The sequence below is a fragment of the Leguminivora glycinivorella genome, chromosome 14, assembly GCF_023078275.1.
Source record: "Leguminivora glycinivorella isolate SPB_JAAS2020 chromosome 14, LegGlyc_1.1, whole genome shotgun sequence".
Lineage (NCBI taxonomy): Eukaryota > Metazoa > Arthropoda > Insecta > Lepidoptera > Tortricidae > Leguminivora > Leguminivora glycinivorella.
The window spans coordinates 17718296-17731762 of NC_062984.1; the positions used below are offsets into that span (position 1 = coordinate 17718296).

At 35.4% G+C, this 13467-nt stretch overlaps 1 protein-coding gene across 2 annotated transcripts in view; it reads right to left on the reverse strand.

Annotated features, from left to right (window-relative positions):
- The window catches only part of LOC125233057, a 262529-nt gene extending 253898 nt beyond the window's left edge, over positions 1-8631 (reverse strand). For both annotated transcript variants that reach the window (XM_048138903.1, XM_048138902.1), the window contains exon 1: positions 8578-8631. The gene's annotated coding sequence lies outside the window, so the exon portion shown is untranslated. The remainder of the gene's footprint in view (positions 1-8577) is intronic.
- Between the last annotated feature and the right edge of the window lie 4836 nt (positions 8632-13467).

Sequence of the window (13467 nt, forward strand, 5' to 3'; positions counted from 1 at the left end):
TGAAAAATATGTCATAAATTTCAATAAAATAGGTAGGTATTTGGACGCAATATTTTTGCATGAATAAATATCAGATGACGGTTTTAATGATAAAAAAAAGACGTCTAAGGGATAGTGTCATAGACTGGAAAGGGACAACACTATTCAACCCTGAACTGCTGTCAAACGGGTTTTGTAGAAAGTGTCCTTTTAACATTTACTTTTAATGAAATTACTTGATCTGGTGGTCTCAATGGAATTAGGCCAATGGAGCGAAAACTACTTATGGTGTGTTGTAGATTTACCTGGCTAGTAGTATTTGAAATCAGAAAAATAATTAGTCTCCTCTCCACGCAAATTATGTAATGATATTATGTTCCTCCTGCCGGCGTATCATGCTTGCAATTTTATCACTTATCCACGTGGATAAGATATCAGCTGTCACTCTCACACAGCCATACTTGCAAAAGCGTTACGGATGCTTTATCCACGTGGATAACTGGATAAGTGATAAAATTGGAAGCATAATACGCCGGCTGGTTGAAACCCCTTGGATTTTTTAACAAAATCGGCGAGTTTTCAATGAATACTCTTACTACAATGTTGTAGTTTTTGTGAAACGATCGTGTGACATAATCAATTTTATTGTAATTTGCAAGATTTCTGTCAAATACTAGGTATAATATAGACTTCAACAAAACTAGATTATAATTATCGACTAAATTTACTTATTCGGGAATAAAATCATGAGTAGGTACCAATTTTCAAATTTTTATTAGCTAAAATGTTTTGGGTCTATAAGTAGGGGCTGACGGAGAGATGATTAAGCAGCTTCAAACTTGATTTGGATTATATTGTGCCAAACTATATGGGTACATTTATGAGGTCTTTAAAGCAAAGCAAAGCGGGCAAAGTTAAAGGCACGAAACCTCAGGCACCTCCTCCTATTAGATGGCGTGTTCAAATTACTGGATCCATGCGATTAAAACTGCACGAGGCTATGCGCTTGGCGAGGAACAGACGCCTATGGAGGGACCTAGTCTTCAACAGAATGACATGATGCCACGATCCTCATCATTGCGGGAACGTCTAAAGAAGAAGGGTTTTTAAGTCCTAATAGATGGATATCAATATTTTAAACATCCAAACTCTAATTATGATACCTTTCATTATCTGCTTTCATTATATTTCATTGTCTGAGTAGCCACAACACAAGCCTTCTTGATATTACCGTGGGAATCAGTTAATCTGTGTAAACAAGAATAGGACATTCATAATATAGCTGAATTTCACCCCTTATCCTTCCGTGGTTGAGGACCGTGAACACATAATACCATATATACCATAGATTAAGCAAACGTATCTACTTAGCGTGTCAAATGAACTCGGTAAAACCCACTGAGTTGTCCGTCTTTATTCGCAGCTTGCAGCTTTCGGGCGTCAATTTTTGTAAGTTGAAGTCAACAAAAACATAAAAAAATGCAAAAACATAATAATTGCAACAACACAAAAATTATGAACACTCAAAGGGCCTGAGACATATTTAAAATCAGAGGCAAGTAACAACTTCAGTACAAAATCTGACACGCTCGCCCCTATACAAATAGATGAACTTGTTTCTTCTATGTAAATCTAATTCTGTGACGGTGAAGTCATATAGGATAGTACTCTTTATTATACTGTGGTGAAGTCGACTGAGGGATATAGGGCCCATCTTGGTGTGGGCGATGGGTAGCTAATGTAATATCGCAATTTCCTTTTCTTTCACCCCTTTAAGACGATACAGGAGGGGTCAATTCTCCATACAAACGCTCTCGACTATTTCCTCCCCGGTTTTTGAAGATAGAGCAATGATTTTTTCAACACAGATTATTATTATTTTTATCTGTGTCGGACTGTTTCGATTTTTTGATATTCATATTTTAAAGACGTTTCCAGACAAACATTTCCAAAAACGAGGTGTGGTAATCAAAATTGGTAACAATTAGCCAAAAAAACTAAACGGTCTGACACAGATTATTTCATTGTTATTCAGATTCTCAAATTTTGTTACGATTGATTAAGCTTTGAAGAAGGAAACAGTCGACAGTGGAACCTCGATTTCAAAGATTTTTTTCGCGATATCTTTTAACTGAGTTGTTCTGAGTAGACATTTTTTTTCGATTAATCTAGTTAATAGCATAGTATATATAACTAAAATTCCCAAATTGGAAAGGGGGCTCCTTTCCATTTTAGCATTTTCGCTCCTGTAGCGTCTTGATTGCTAGAAGTAGCATAGAAACTTGAGCAGTTTTATATGCTCTGCCTGCCTTAGAAATGAAATGAAATGAAATTTATTTTTAATAACAGATCGTTACATGTCAGTACTAAATAGTTTACGATATTTCATTATTATTGTGTATTAAAATCAAAATATTTATTTCGTTTGGTTTAAACAATATCTATATGAAGTATACTATATTATAATTATAGTTATAATTATTTATATTTATATATATAGATATAGAATGCAGGCGTGAATTTATATACCTATGTAGTAAACTACTATTCTCCCATCTAAGCTATCTAGTTCTTACCATGTCAGTCATGCATATTTTATAGCAATTAAAACCCGACAGAGCAGCAATCGAATAAACTTGAAATACCAAGTCAAACGGTACTCAGGTCGCGCCTTGGTTTACTTCAAAACTGCCATTATAACGCTGCATTCATTTACTTTAAAATAACTTAATTAGTTTGATACAGAATCTCTAAAGAAAGTGACATTAAAGGTGCGTATTCACTTATAGCACAGTATAATAAAGAGTACTATCGTACAGTATGGCCACTCCCGCTCCCCGCTGAAAGTGCCGCCCACCCCCTCTCGGTTACCTCACAGTTACCGCCTGTCAAAAACACGAACAGTCGACCTGTCATATTTCACTCATACAAGCATAGTACGCGTTCACCTACACGAGCTTTAGACTGTGTGCTAGGAACGCGCCTCTTTCGTATATTTGATCGCCTGTGTCCGAGGTGTGCTTATAGTCAGTGTCCCCCCAACAAACTGCATTAGCAGTTTCGCTAGTAACTTTAAAAATGAATAATGTATATGTACTTTTAAATAAATAAATGAAAAAAAAAAACTTGAAACAGTTTTGTTTCGAGACACGGTGTATAAACATTATTTTTCAAAAAGTGTATGTTATTCATTAAGAAACATTTTTTAGAAACCGTGTTTCTAAGGAAAAATTTTAAGTGTAAAAATGTTAAGTCCTATAGTTAGTGAATACCAGTGGCGGCTGGTGAAAATTTCTGCTAGGCAACACTGAGCAAAAAGAAACCTACCTTAACATTAAATACTTTACTAGTAATCAATTTTAGGCAAGCCGGTGGGAATCGGCTTGTAATATGGACCAGCCGCTGCTGGTGAATACGCACCTTAAGGTAATCTAAAACTTTGTCTTTGCGTAGAAAATGAAGTAGTGAAAATAAAACATGCCATTAAAATGATTTTCAACAGGTTACACGCGGTATTAAACCCACAAATATATGGACAATAACCACAAAATTAAAATTTTGAAAAAACCCCCGACCGTGACATAGAAGACCGATTTTCATGAAACATGGCTAAGAACACTCCCGACTAACAGCTTTCAGACAAAAAAAACTAAATCTAAATCGGTTCATCCGTTCGGGAGCTCCGATGCCACAGACAGACATACACACAGACAGACAGACAAACAGACAGACAGACAGACACGTCAAACTTATAACACCCCGTCTTTTTTGCGTCGGGGGTTAAAATCACGTATGTAAGTAGGTACGTTTAGTCTTACGAGAGTTTAATATGTAGTTAAAATGTTTTCCCCTCACTAGCTCAAAAACACGTGTTTTGTCATTTAATACCAGCGGGTAAAAACGCATTTTATCCACTAGTGGGTAAAGTAATTTGACCTTGAATAAAGTCAAATTAACTGCTTTAAAATTGATAAAAGTAGGTGAATCTAGTAATAAAGATGATTTACCACCTGTGGAACTACTGGAAGCAGTGATAAACGTATTTTTGCGTTGTAGTTTCCTCGCTATAGTGAGGGGAAAAGTTTTGTGTTACACTCGGGTACAAATGTATTTTACTTCTCGTGTGTTAAAAAACTCGCAAGATCAGGAAGTTCAGGAATGTGTGTTAAACTTCTTTTAATCCTTTATCTCTTTTAAACCTTTAAATCCTTGTAAAACTAAAATTTTAACTCCTACTTGAGCATCTACGAAGAACGAGCAGATTAGCACGAAAAGTTACACAACTTTGGCCCTGCCCTTTGTAAAGCTATTCTTCTAGTCGATTCACATTGCCACAGAATCATGTCAAAGGTGCGATATATGTATATATTATATACAGTGAAACCTGGTTAAGTGGGACCTGGATAAGTGAGAAACTTCTTTAGTTGGGACCCAAGGTGTGGTCCCGACACTTTCGCACCGATTTACCTCTATTAGTGAGACAAAACAGACCTCTATATAAGTGAGATTAGCCTTTTCGATTTTATAGTCACATTTCCCTCTATTAGTGAGACAGAGTGTGTATTTTACCTCTGTTACTGAGACTATATTTGAAATGTATATGAACTTAATTGTTTGTTAAGAATTTTATAAAAATTTACCTCTGTATCTGAGACACAGTCAATCTATGACCTCTGTAACTTGGACTTCATTGAAAATCTACTTCCATATTTTTAATAATTGATCCTTTTTGTGTTCAGATGAGTTTAAGGGTTTTCTTGGTTATTTTAAGCAATTAAAACTAAAATCACGATAATTTACATAAAAATATTAAAAAAAAAATACTTTTATAATATACCTATAAAAGTTTTAAGACACAATGACGTTAGAGTCTTATATTTTATTTAAATACAAGGCTTATTTACCTTTTCTTTTAAGTTGTATGCAACTAATAATAACTACTTATATGCAAAACACCTTATTTATCACCTCTATAACTGGCATACCCTCTATTCTGGCCTCTATTAGTGATACCCTCTGTAAATGAGACAAACATTTTATTATGCCTGTCTAACTGAGACCCTGAATAAGTGGAATACCTCTTTAAGTGAGATAAATTTTGTCGTCCCTTGAAGTCTCACTTATCCAGGTTTCACTGTATATTATATTATATTCAGTACGGTGTAGTAAGAAAAGAGTGACATTTGAGTACCGAAGGCAAGGCGCGATGCAAACATAAAGTACATACGACTCACTTTAGAATAGAATAGAATAGAATATTTTTTATTTAACATCAGTTTGGACAAATATAAGAAAGATAAAAACAACACATCTAGATGTTAAATTGGGAGCCCACTCAGCATATTGACACGGGATGCCGAAGCGCTGATTTTCAGTGGGTCCCGGACTAAATAAACTAAGCTAAGAGGCCTAAGAGCTAAACTAAAATAAGTGACAGCACAAATATCAAACAGATGCGGAATACCGCCACTGTACAAGTAAATTGACAGCAGACATAAGACGGAATATTAACTTAATAACATAGAAAGGACAGTAACATAATAAACAAGCGACAAATTGAACATACAAAGAGGAACAGTAAGTATTAGTTGAGGACAAGGACTAAAAAACTAGGTACTACTGTTAGTTGGTAAAAGCTGATTAGATTAGGTATTTTTCTAGATATTTGAAGAGTAATAATAGTTTCAGTTTATTTTGAAAGATATTTTGGGACATATTATTTCTAACCGGTGGAGGCAGGTCGTTCCAGATTTTGGCTGTCTGTAGACCAGGCCAGGACCGGAGGTTTCCTATGGGAAGCACTGAAGTCATATTGTTATCTCTTTCATGCTAATGGGGACCAAGTGAGATAGCAAAGGATAGAACTATAACAGTCGACACTTGGTATCGCGGCAAATATACCCCTGTTCTCTTGCATCCGAGACGCCTTCCAATTGTAGTGAATAATGTTCACTAAATATTGTGAATTTTCTAAAGCTTTTCTTACATCATTTGCAGATGTTACTCCTTGATAAAAAACTAAAACGATATAATCATTGGCAAAGTAATCCCTTTTGCCCTACAACTTAATTCTACCTTCTTACTTCGCCGGACAGACGTGAGGAGAAAATGCACCATTACATGGCCGACATACCATTTATTCGCACGAAGCCATTTAAATCTTCACTCCTAATGAAGGCTAAGGAATGGACACAGAAAACGGTGTTCTCTGGGAAAGAAGTTTATTCCTGTAGTCTATATTATTCAACATCTTTGTTTAGGTTAAACATTACAAATATAGTATTAGGTAGTTTACCTAATCATTTCTGTAACTGACAAAATCTGGTTTGATTTGTCCAAAATAAAAGATTTTATTAACAAATGTAATATTCGTTTTTTTAAACTACATTGGATCAGATTTGATATAAGGTACAGCGGGACGAATCTCGACTGGGGGGCAATTGTAACTGATCCATTTTTTCCATTATTACACTATGATGTTGAGTTCTACATGATTGTATCCTCTGAACACGCCTACCATGTATAACCGGATGACACTATATTTTATAATGCAAAATTTGTAAATCATGAAAAAAATGGATCAGTTACATTTGTCCCTCAGTCGGGATTTGCCCCGTTGTACCTTACGTGAAATAATTTTAGGTATACAATTTAATTTACTGCACTTTTTTTTACAAATAATTTACTATGCAAACAATACAGCCGTCAAAATACCACAACTGTTTTGTTTATGAACTCCTCGCCTAACAGTTGCCTTCTCTGATCTGATTATAATGATATGAACAGTTGTCGAAATTAAGTGAGCAGAACATTGTCACACGTCTCCTCGGCTGTAAAATCTGTAGCAAGCACAACCAACCTCACGATGTGGGGTCATATGTACAGTCAACCAATTGGAACCCTAGGCCACTGTAGAACTATGTCATAGTGACGTTATAAATCAGATTCTATGAAATTTCTTACTGCTTGTTATTTTGACTTTGAATCCGGCCGAATGCAGCCAAATCATGTGTCAAGCGTGTTGTCACAGACTTACCAGGAATTCACGAAAAATCTTACTTGGTAGATATTCCGCGAATTCGCACGAAGCGCTTTGCTTCCATTTTTCTTATGCGCACTGCCAAGGAGTGTAATTCTTTGCCGGCGGCTATATTTCCGAGCTCATATAACCCGGCAACCTTCAAATCTAGGGTGAACAGGCTTCTGGGCGATCTCACTCCATCGTAGGCCACGTCTTTGCTTTTGGCTAGTCTGTGGCCAAGAGTAAGCACATATAAAAAAAAACTCTTTTCTGTCCACCTGGCAACACTGATCCCGTTGCTCCACTGGCAACATAGGTCCCATAAATCCGTATATCACGATCCAATGTAATGGGAGTTTCACATGTTAATGGCGCGGCGAGAAATTCACCGCAGCATGTGGTCAACCGATACGTCACGCTCCGATCGCGGCGATCGGCTTTTTGTTTATCCATGTAACGTAGTGATGGGGACTTCCTAGACAATTTTGCGGTTTGTTTGTCTGTGTAACTTCAGTAATTGGCTGATTCCGCGTACTCCTAGGAAGTTATAGGAAATTGAGCTCCCTAGACAGGATTCTATTGGAAAATGAGCTAAGTGGGGTACCGAAGATAATACTATGACAGTTTAGGCATGTGATTTTGATAGGGTAGGAATTGTGTTTTTAAGTAAACGTCATTATTTAAAGAATTATCATGTTTACGTAAAGCAACTCCTTGTGGACTTAGTGCCAACAAAATCTTTGCAAGCTTAGCTTGCTCCGACTATAAAATGTAAGACAATCTTGTGTTACAAGTTACACAGCAACACGGCGCTGTAGCTCATTATGCTTTGCAGTAACTCTTATGTTAAAATTATACTTCTTTATTTATATGAACATATTTACATAACTATATAAGAAACTAAGACTAAACTTAAAAGCTAACCTCTTATTAACATGTCAATTTAGGTATTGAAAGGGCGAGGTAAGATGGGAAATATTTTGACCCACGAACCTTGTTCAGTCTATTAACTGTTTAGTACGAGTACGTACGTACTCACTAAACAATGTGCATACATATTTAGTGAGTAGACCAGGTACGTATAGTTTATACCACAGAGTATTGTAACATCCTAAGACTTATATGGCATTAAATGGCACACAGTGTTTATTTGTCAATCGCATAGAAAAGGTCGACTAAAGGTTACATTCTGCTTGCTCATATATTTTGTGATGGGTGTTTGGTAACCTGATTCCAATAAGTTTATTTCCAATTTACGTTGGTACCTATTTCAATTTTTGGTATCTACTTATGTACCTACCTAATGGGCAACGTATTTGAATCGTTCATTGTCATATCATATAAACCGTTTCTATAATATAACCTATTTAATTATGACCATTATTATAAAATCAAAAAGGTTCTACATAAAAAAATTAAGTCAAATCTTTTCATAACTTTAAAAACTGCCGGCTACCCTTCACATTTGTTTACATCTTTGCTGTTTCTATCGACGCATATACAAAAATGCATTTAAAATCTCACCTATACCTTAAAGAACTCCACAAAAAAATCAAAAACACAATCACAACAATTACCTTAACAAAGCCGGCAAAATCCAATAACACAACACAACACACACAGTTCGTAGCCGCGTTGCACCGCGGCTGTGACCTAGAGAACTGAAGACGATGCGCGTGCGCCGAAGCGCGGTGAGCATTCGAGAGAAGTGGGGTGGGTGCGCAGACTAGTGTCTTAATAGACTGCGCATCATATAACTTTAATATTATTCCTATTTGGCCCACAGACACTTATACACACACACACACACACACACACACACACACACCTTATATACAAGTCATTCACTCCTGCTGACTACAAATATACAATAAATGTTATTAATTAAATGTGTTAACACTAGTAAAATCGAAAATTCGTTACTGAACTATACTGTGATTAACCGTGTTACCCTTGTTAAGTCTGGTTAGCTTTAGTCTTAAATATTTTTTAGTCATTAGAATTGTTTCTTCAGCGTAGGAAAAGTAAATGTAATATGTAAATGGTAATGTTTGGACTGACTCCACGAGACAGGCCTAGCCTAGTGTGGTGGTCAAAGGTAAAAATTTTTTGTAACACTTTTTGGCAAATAAACAATTTTTTTTTTTTGATAACTCTTTATCGTGTCATTTGGATGTAAGAATACAAAAGACTGTGGGTGAGTTAATTGCACAGTGCGAATTTCGTCAGATTGACCTACGATACAAAAAAATTTAGGTGAGAATCCGAATGAACGCCGAGATACTGAACAGACATCTATTTGGATTAACGTCACGTGATGTGTATCAAAACATGTTATAAAATTTCATTACTAGGTGTTATTAGAGCAGTCGCTCGTGTCAGATGTCAGATGTCATAAATCGTAACTTTTTACGGGCTTTTTTAAATTAACTATATAATTCTGAATAAACTAAAATGGGCAATTCTTTAGAAGTCAGCTACAGAGTATTCGAGGAAGAAGTGGATTATGTACGATCATAGGTAAAAGCTTATACCTTGAAATCAGAATTTTGGTTATTGCGATTAATCAATCCCTACATGCGGAGTCTACTAGTCTAATATCTGGACGGGTGCGCTTGCGATTCTATCAAGAAAGGAAGTAAAACATGACTAGTTCCATATTTAATAACTACCTTTTTGTATCTAAAAAGTGTGAGTATGGCATGCGTGTTGCTTTGATTCGATAAATTGATTTCAAGCCAAATAGGAGTAATCACTAAACGTTTTCATGGAAACGTCTATGCTATTGTAATTTTAGCATTTAGCTATCACACGTATCTTACACGTAAACGCATAATTTACGTAGGTAATGTAGGTATACGACTAGCTTATTATATACAGGGTGGCCCAAAATTATGTTGACAAAGAATAGGGAAATGTTGAAATAAACCAAAATTATCGAAGTTACCGAAAATATTTTTTGGATATATAATATTGTACTTCTACTTCAACAGCGTTCATGTCCATTTCACAAGGTTATGCAATGTAGACCAATTGTGTAAAGACATTTTTTCCAGATTCATTAAGCTCGATAAGTTTCATCAGCTTACTTACGTAAATTCACCTAACTTAAAAGTAAAACTATAAATTAAAGTTCGTAATCAATTTTAAAACCCTAGCCCGTTTATTGATTACAAAAATTAGGATATTTTACAAGCTATACGTGCATTAAGTTAGAAGAAATTCAAACTAGAGGTGCAGCGGCATATCGTTAATTTTTAGTTCTAATATTTGCGTTTATATGTCAAAGCCAAAAGAGGATATTTAGAAGACGATTCGATTTATTTTGTCAACATTTAAATTGTTAGGACAATATTTCGTGTAAGGACAGATAAATAATCAATACCTACAAACGTGTCGTTTGTCAACGTATTTTTGGGCCACACTGTAATAATAATAATTGTCCTTTTAAATAATCGATGGAGTCATGTTGTCTCCGTTTTAACCGGGCATGAGGCTAATAAAGTTAACATTTGTAAGTAGTGATGTGCAAGATGCGGAAACTTTCCAAAAAAAATCTTAAATTTCTTGAAAAATTCACGAAATTTTCACGAAAAATAAAGGGAATTTAAAATGAAAACGAAAGTTTCCATCCATACAATTGTCCATACAAAGTATGGAAAGTTTCCGAAGTTTTTCTATTTGAAAAGTTCAGAATTATGGAAACTTTCCGTCGGCACATCAGATAGATAAAAATAGATAAATAACTTTATTCGTATCCACAACACAACATATAAAGGCTTAAAATAATAGGAAAAAAAGAAATGTGAGTACACCGCTTAACTAACCAAAGAAAAAGAAACAACATTATAAAGAAACATGTGTCGTGGTACAAAAGGCGCTGGCTCAGCGTTGTGATGTGGCAAGCCACATCGCTGGTATTCTGCCAGTACCTTAGAAAAAAAAGTAATTAAATTAAATTAAAAACACCTGAGTGTGTGTGTGTGTGTGTGTGTGTGTGTGTGTGTGTGTGTGTGTGTTTGTGTGTGTGTGTGTGTGTGTGTGTGTGTGTGTGTGTGTGTGTGTGTGTGTGTGTGTGTGTGTGTGTGTGTGTGTGTGTGTGTGTGTGTGTGTGTGTGTGTGTGTGTGTGTGTGTGTGTGTGAGAGAGAGAGAGAGAGAGAGAGAGAGAGATAGTGTGAGAGTGTGTGTATGTGTATATGTGTGTTTTTAAGCGCGCGCGTTTTGAGCGTTGGGTGACATTTTATAACTTTTTCAGTACAGATACAGAGTACAGATGTTTTTTTTTTACGCACTAGTGCGAGAAGTGGTTCATTATATGACAGGTCGAAACTTCGGAGTGCCATCTGTACTGAAAAACGTCGTACGATACACGTGCGAAAAGGAAATTCGTAACTCGTGTCGATTTAAAACACTCCCTTCGGTCGTGTTTTAATTTATCGCCACTCGTTTCGAACTTCCTCTTTTACGCACTTGTATCGTAATGTACTATTATAAGCGCATGGCACCTCTCGGCCACTTGTTACCTCGAGGCAACTGCTAGTGGGTAGGTACTTAACCCGCGACCGCTAGCGAGTGACGTAGTAGGCGGTTGAATTAAATTGCTGTATAGCCCCTAAACTGAAACTATAATAAGATAGATACTGCGAAGGGAATGTCTGTTAAATGAAAGGACAAAATCTGGTTTACCTATAAATGGTTATAAATATAAACTATGTTAACTATTTATAAATAAAGACAAATGCATCATTATTTACGTAACAACTTGCATGATTAGTAAAAGTGTTTTGTCAACCGCATACCAGAATTAAATACATTTGATTTATCATCATGCAATATTACTACCAGAAGGCAAAACAATAAATATCGCATGACTGTTAAGGCATTTATGCAAGTGTAACAAGTAAGAATATCAACACCTGACTCGAACTTGGCTATATATAGAAACGGTCCCCATTTTTTATGTATCCGCATAGTTAACAAAATCCCTGATGACATCAAATTAGAAAATAATGACAATTTATTCCATAAGAAATTGAAAAGTTTTCTCATACACAAATGTTACTACTCAGTGGAGGAGTTTTTTAATGACGAAACCTTTTAGTACCTAACTTAAAATTTCCAAAAAAAAAAAACGATTTTTTTTTTGTTACATATATTTTGAATTTAATTGAAATCATTTATTCCTAAATCGTATTACTCGAATTATATTATGCTATGACCAAAAATTATTATATAATAATTCCACCTATCCAAATTATTAACCAACTACATGGCCTGAAACTTAGTATTAAGCTAGATATAAGTAATTTGTGTGCCCTGACAGGGTGTCATGGAAGCTATTTGTAAAATTTTAAGATCCTATGTACATGACTTATACAAATAAACATCTTATCTTATCTTATCTTATCTTAACATTAAAATTAAAGTCAAAGTCAAAGGTAAAAACCAAACTATCTGCTAAAATAATGTCTACTACTACCTATTTAGCAACTAACTATAACAAAATGTTTAATTCTGTCTGCCGGTAACCCGACGAGTTAGTAAGACGAGAGAATTAGTAGGAGTTTCCAAGATTCGAACTCAAGACCTTCTGCTTCGCAAGCTGAGTCACTGCCGGATAACAACGACTGCCGGTTGCCGGATAAAAATAAATAAAAATATAACAATAGAGAAAAAAATCATACACCTTAGATAATCATAATTATTATGTGAGCGAGCAAACATACGTTATGCAAATGATTAGCAGTATTAAAAGCGAAAGTTCTCCTAATTGTATTAATGAACTGTTTATGTTTTCTGTACTCGGCTGTTTAGCACGGTTGAAATGTGATAAACAGCCTCACATTCTGCGATCGAAGGGCCTACCGCACTACACACACACAACAGGGCGTTTTCGCGAGAAGAATCACAAAAAAAAATTTTTTAGGGTTGGTAAATTTTATGTTTTTCCTACTCAGAATCACGAGCCCTTTCGATCTAGGATAAAAAATGGGAGACAAAAAAGTGGTCCCAAATTATTATTATGCAATATATTTTTTTTTATATACCACGTCGGTGGCAAACAGGTATACGGCCTGCCTTATGGAAAGCGGTCACCGTAACCTATGGACGCCCGCAACTCAAGGGGTGTCACGTGCGCGTTGTCGACCCATTAGAAACTTGTACACTCCTTTTTTGAAGAACCCCATACTGTAGTTCATCGGGAATATGCATACTTTCCAGTTTGTAACCGCTGTAAAAAGTGTTTGATAAATAGTAACGAAGTGGAAAAAAATAATTTAGGGACGCTTTTTTCCTCCTAGTAGGATCGAAAGGATTCTTGATTCTGAGTAGGAAAAACATTAAACAAAATAAAAAAATAAAATTCATTTATTTCAGATAAAAAAATCCATATTATCATTATTATCACACATTTAAACATTAAAATGAATATTTTTTTTTATTAAAAAAAAAACTAGATAAAAAG